A 6,710-nucleotide genomic window follows, 5' to 3' on the forward strand; every position below is an offset into this window, starting at 1 on the left:
TTAATTATCTCTTATTTTTAAACAATCCATTTCCTTGTTCCCAATCAACATTGAACAAGACAGTATTAATTTTTTTTCTCTTCTTTCTTCTAATTATTCAATTTTACAAACCAATTTTTTCAAGACATACAGTTGTAGTGTTATCATAATTCATTCTTTGTGGAATCTTGGTAAACTTCCAATCGATTAAAAATTATGTGTATTACTAGTGCAAAAAAAGCATTAAAATTTTGAAAAATAAGTTCATCGGTTCATTTTATTCTTATAATTTCATTTGTCAATCCATTAGGAATTGCCATAATATTTTCTTCAATCCACATTAATGTTATTATTTAGATTATGAGTTGGATATCTTAATATCTCATTAGTTCATCTTAATCACATAATTATTTTTGTCGACTCATTTGGCATTGCTACAATATTTAGATTATGAGTTGGATATCTTAGTATCTCATCAGTTCATCTCAATCTCATAATTTCTTTTGTCAATTCATTTTGAAATGCTGCAATATTTTCTTCAATCCACTCTAATATTATTATCTAGATTATGAGTTGAATATCTTAATATCGTACCAGTTCATCATAATCTCATAATTTCTTTTGCCAATCCTCTGCAAAATCTTAGTAAGCTTCCAATCAATTAGAAATTGTGTATTACTAGTGCACAAAAACCTTCAAAATTTTGAAAAATAAGTTCCTTAATTCATTTATTCTTATAATTTCATTTCTCAATCCATTAGGAATTGCAATAATATTTTCTTCAATCCACATTAACGTTATTATCTAGATTATGAGTTGGATATCTTAATATCTCATAAGTTCATCTTAATCTCATAATTTCTTTTGTCGATCGGTTTGGCATGGCTACAATATTTACATTATGAGTTGGCTATCTTAATATCTCATTATTTCATCTTAATCTCATAATTTATTTTGTCTATCCATTCGGATTGCTACAATGTTTTCTTCAATCCGCATTAGTATTATTATCTAGACTATGAGTTGGATATCTTAACATCTCATCGGTTCATCATAATCTCATAATTTCTTTTGTCGATCCTTCGTGAAATCTTAGTAAACTTCCAATTGATTAAATATTATGTGAATTACCAGCGCACAAAAAACATTAAAAATTTGAAAAACAAGTTCGTCTCAAAACAACCATTGGATAATTGCACTTTGATCCCCATACTAAGGATTTATTTTATTTTTGCTCCTTTTTGGTTCCTTTTTTCCAATTTCACCAATTTGCATTGAGTTCAACCTAACAAACATAGTTAACACATAATTAAGCGATAATTATCTAGATTATGAGTTCGATATCTTATGATCTTATCAGTTCATCTTAATTTCATAATTTCTTCTGTCGATCAATTGGGCTTCGCTGCAATATTTAGATTAATAGTTGGATATCTTAATATCTCATCATTTGATTTCATTCTCATAATTTCTTTTGCAGATTCATTTGGAATTGCTACAATATTTTTTTCAATCAACATTAATAATTTTTCTAGATTATCCTAATATTTCATCAATTTATCGCAATCTCGTAATTTCCTTTGTCGATCCTCTTCTTTCAAAGTGGATAGTATGTAAGTTAATAACTTGGGAGGTTGGATGGTTACACATACTCTATCGCCATCACATCCACCCACCACCCTTACCTTACAACCATTTCGATCCAAAATTTTACCATAGTCCCAGATCACCAACCGTCGCTTCCATTCCTACAATTTCAAACTAATGAATGTCGATCGCTATCTCTATCCCCATCCTTGTTGTCCATAGCCACTGCCAACTCTATTCCCACAGCTCCAAACCAGTAAAGCCGATCACTATTGCTACCCTCCTTTTCCTTGCCCTCTTTCTCATCGTCGTTGTTATAAGTAGATGTGAACCCGGTCTTTTTGCACAGTGTTGCATTGGTTCTATTTTAATAGTAGTGCTCGACACTACAGCGATATGCACAGTGGTAACAGACGTTGCTAAATAGTGATGCTCATCACCATTGTTATAAGCAATTGTGAGTGTTGTTTCTTTTTATATAGGTAGTGTTGGTAGACAGAGGTCAAATATTCATGAGAGTTGTTCGATAGAGATTGACCTTGTTCTTCTTGATTATGTTGTTCCTTCTCACTTCCCAGAGCCTGAGGTGTCGATATTGGCAGAGACTTTAACTGAGTGGCATCTTCTTTGTTCGCTTGAAGGGAAATAGGTTTTTTGTACGATCAATAGTTTTGATGGGTTTTAGTTGCAATCTGGATGGGTGGTGATGATGGTTGTTAGTGTGATTTGGGTGGTGGTGGTGGTGATGGTATTTGTTGGTATTAGTGCTAGTAGCGGTAGTATGGTGGTGGTGATTGTTGATAGCGGTGGCAGCGGTGGCATTTGGGTAGTGTTAGTGGTTATGGTGTTTGGGATGTAGTGGTGGTGAGGTGGCAATATCATTAGAATTGTGCTGACGGTGATAGACTAGAGGGATGGGATGAACATTATTAGTGACCAATTATTTGGTTAATTGTGACTCAGTAAAATGGGTGATTTAAGATTAAATTGTAATTGTAAACTAAAAATGTTGTTTTTGTGAATATGACTGTGACTTTGTGAGATTTGAAACAGTGGTCCAAAATAAATTCATAAGTTTGCTAATTTTAAAAATATAACTTGAACTACTCTTAATTATCTCTTATTTTTAAACAATCCATTTCCTTGTTCCCAATCAACATTGAACAAGACAGTATTAATTTTTTTTCTCTTCTTTCTTCTAATTATTCAATTTTACAAACCAATTTTTTCAAGACATACAGTTGTAGTGTTATCATAATTCATTCTTTGTGGAATCTTGGTAAACTTCCAATCGATTAAAAATTATGTGTATTACTAGTGCAAAAAAAGCATTAAATTTTTGAAAAATAAGTTCATCGGTTCATTTTATTCTTATAATTTCATTTGTCAATCCATTAGGAATTGCCATAATATTTTCTTCAATCCACATTAATGTTATTATTTAGATTATGAGTTGGATATCTTAATATCTCATTAGTTCATCTTAATCACATAATTATTTTTGTCGACTCATTTGGCATTGCTACAATATTTAGATTATGAGTTGGATATCTTAGTATCTCATCAGTTCATCTCAATCTCATAATTTCTTTTGTCAATTCATTTTGAAATGCTGCAATATTTTCTTCAATCCACTCTAATATTATTATCTAGATTATGAGTTGAATATCTTAATATCGCACCAGTTCATCATAATCTCATAATTTCTTTTGCCAATCCTCTGCAAAATCTTAGTAAGCTTCCAATCAATTAGAAATTGTGTATTACTAGTGCACAAAAACCTTCAAAATTTTGAAAAATAAGTTCCTTAATTCATTTATTCTTATAATTTCATTTCTCAATCCATTAGGAATTGCAATAATATTTTCTTCAATCCACATTAACGTTATTATCTAGATTATGAGTTGGATATCTTAATATCTCATAAGTTCATCTTAATCTCATAATTTCTTTTGTCGATCGGTTTGGCATGGCTACAATATTTACATTATGAGTTGGCTATCTTAATATCTCATTATTTCATCTTAATCTCATAATTTATTTTGTCTATCCATTTGGATTGCTACAATGTTTTCTTCAATCCGCATTAGTATTATTATCTAGACTATGAGTTGGATATCTTAACATCTCATCGGTTCATCATAATCTCATAATTTCTTTTGTCGATCCTTCGTGAAATCTTAGTAAACTTCCAATTGATTAAATATTATGTGAATTACCAGCGCACAAAAAACATTAAAAATTTGAAAAACAAGTTCGTCAATTCCATTTATTCTTATAATTACATTTGTCAACCCAATTGGAATTGCTATAATATTTTATTCAATCCACATTAATGCTATTATCTAGATTATGAGTTCGATATCTTATGATCTTATCAGTTCATCTTAATTTCATAATTTCTTCTGTCGATCAATTGGGCTTCGCTGCAATATTTAGATTAATAGTTGGATATCTTAATATCTCATCATTTGATTTCATTCTCATAATTTCTTTTGCAGATTCATTTGGAATTGCTACAATATTTTTTTCAATCAACATTAATAATTTTTCTAGATTATCCTAATATTTCATCAATTTATCGCAATCTCGTAATTTCCTTTGTCGATCCTCCATGAAATCATGGTAAACTTCCAATCGATTAAAAGTTATGTGCATTACTAGTATACAAAAAGCACCAAAAATTAGAAAAATAAGTTCCTTAGTTCATTTTATTCTTATAATTTCATTTGTCATTCCATTCGGAATTGCCATAATATTTTTTTTCAATCCGCGTTAATGTTATTATCAAGATTATGAGTTGGATTTCTTAATATCTCATTAGTTCCTCTTAATCTCATAATTTTTTTTGTCCATCCGTTTGGCATAGCTACAATACTTACATTATGAGTTGGATATCTTAATATTTCATCAATTCATCGTAATCTCATAATTTCTTTCGTCGACCCATTTGGAATTGCTACAATATTTTCTTCGATCCACAATAATATATATTATTATTTAGACTAAGTTGGGTATCAATTCATCGTAATCTTATAATTTCTTTTGTCAATCCTCTGTGAAATCTTAGTAAATTTCCAATCAATTAAAAATTATATCTATTACTAGTGCAGAAAAAAAATTAAAATTTTGAAAAATAAGTTCATTAGTTAATTTTATTCTTACTTATAATTTCATTTGTCAATTCATTATGAATTGCTATAAGGTTTTTTGTACGATCAATAGTTTTGATGGGTTTTAGTTGCAATCTGGATGGGTGGTGATGATGGTTGTTAGTGTGATTTGGGTGGTGGTGGTGGTGATGGTATTTGTTGGTATTAGTGCTAGTAGCGGTAGTATGGTGGTGGTGATTGTTGATAGCGGTGGCAGCGGTGGCATTTGGGTAGTGTTAGTGGTTATGGTGTTTGGGATGTAATGGTGGTGAGGTGGCAATATCATTAGAATTGTGCTGACGGTGATAGACTAGAGGGATGGGATGAACATTATTAGTGACCAATTAACTACAATATTTAAATTAAGAGTTGGATATCTTAATATCTCATCAGTTGAGAATAATCTCATAATTTCATTCGTCAATCCATTTGGTATTGCTACAATATTTTTCCTCAATCCAAAATAATATTATTATTTAGATTATGAGCTGGATACTTTAATAATTCATCAGTGCATCGTTATCTCATAATTTCTTTGGTCAATCTTATCTAGGTAAACTTCCAATTGATTAAATATTATGTGTATTACTTATGCACAAAAAGCACTAAAATTTTGAAAAATAAGCTCATCAATTTATTTTATTCTTATGATTTCAATTGTAAATCCATTTGGAATTGATATAATATTTTATTCAATCTACATTAATGTGATTATCTAGATTATGAGCTGGATATATCATAATATCCTATCAGTTCCCCTTAATCTCATAATTTCTTTTGTCGATCAATTTAGTATTGCTACAATATTTAGATTATGAGTTGGATATATTAATATCTCATCAGTTCATCTTAATTTCATAACTTCTTTTGTCGATTAATTTGGAATTGCTACAATGTTTTCTTCAATCCACATTAATATTACTATGTAGACCACGAGTTGGATATATTAATATTTTATCAGTTCATTGTAATCACACAATTTCTTTTCTCTATCCTCCCTGAAATCATTCATCAATTAATTTTAATCTTATAATTTCATTTCTCAATCCATTTTGAATTGCCATAATATTTTCTTCGATCCAAATTGATGTTGTTATCTAGATTGTGATTTGAATATCTTAATTTCTCATCAGTTCAGCTTAATCTAATAATTTCATTTATCGATCCACCTAGCTTTGCTACAACAAGATTAAGAGTTGGATATCTTAATATCTCATAAGTTCATCTTAGTCTCATAATTTCTTTTGTCGATTTATTTGGAATTGTTACAATATTTTCTTCAATCAACATTAATATTTTTGTCTAGATTTTTAGTCGGATATCCTAATATTTAATCAGTTCATCACAATCTCATAATTTCTTTGGTCAGTCCTCTGTGAAATCTTGGTAAACTTCCAATCGATTATATGTTATGTGTATTACTAGTAAACAAAAAGCATTATAGATTTGAAAATTAAGTTCATCAGTTCATCTTATTCTTATAATTTCATTTGTCATTCCATTTGGAATTGCCATAATGTTTTTTTCAATATGCATTAATGTTATTGTCTGCACTATGAATTGGATATCTTAATATCTCATTAGTTCCTCTTAATCTCACAATTTCTTTTGTCAACCCGTTTGGCATGGCTACAATACTTACATTATTTGTTGGATATTTCAATAGCTCATCAATTCATCTTAATCTCATAATTTCTTTCGTTGACCCATTTCAAATTGCTATAATGTTTCCATCAATCTACATTAATTTTGTTATCTGGGTTATGATTTGGATATCTTAATATTTCCCCAGTTCATTTTAATCTCATAATTTCTTTTGCGGATACATTTGGCCTTGCAATAAAATTTAAATTAAGAGTTGGATTGCTTAATATCTCATGTGTTCATCTTTATCTCATAATTTCTTTTGTCGATTCATGAGGAATTGCTACAATATTTCTTCAATCACCATTAATATTATTATCTAGATTATGAGTTGGATATATTAATATT

Source organism: Olea europaea, unplaced genomic scaffold (assembly GCF_002742605.1).
Source record: "Olea europaea var. sylvestris unplaced genomic scaffold, O_europaea_v1 scaffold1505, whole genome shotgun sequence".
Taxonomy (NCBI): domain Eukaryota; kingdom Viridiplantae; phylum Streptophyta; class Magnoliopsida; order Lamiales; family Oleaceae; genus Olea; species Olea europaea.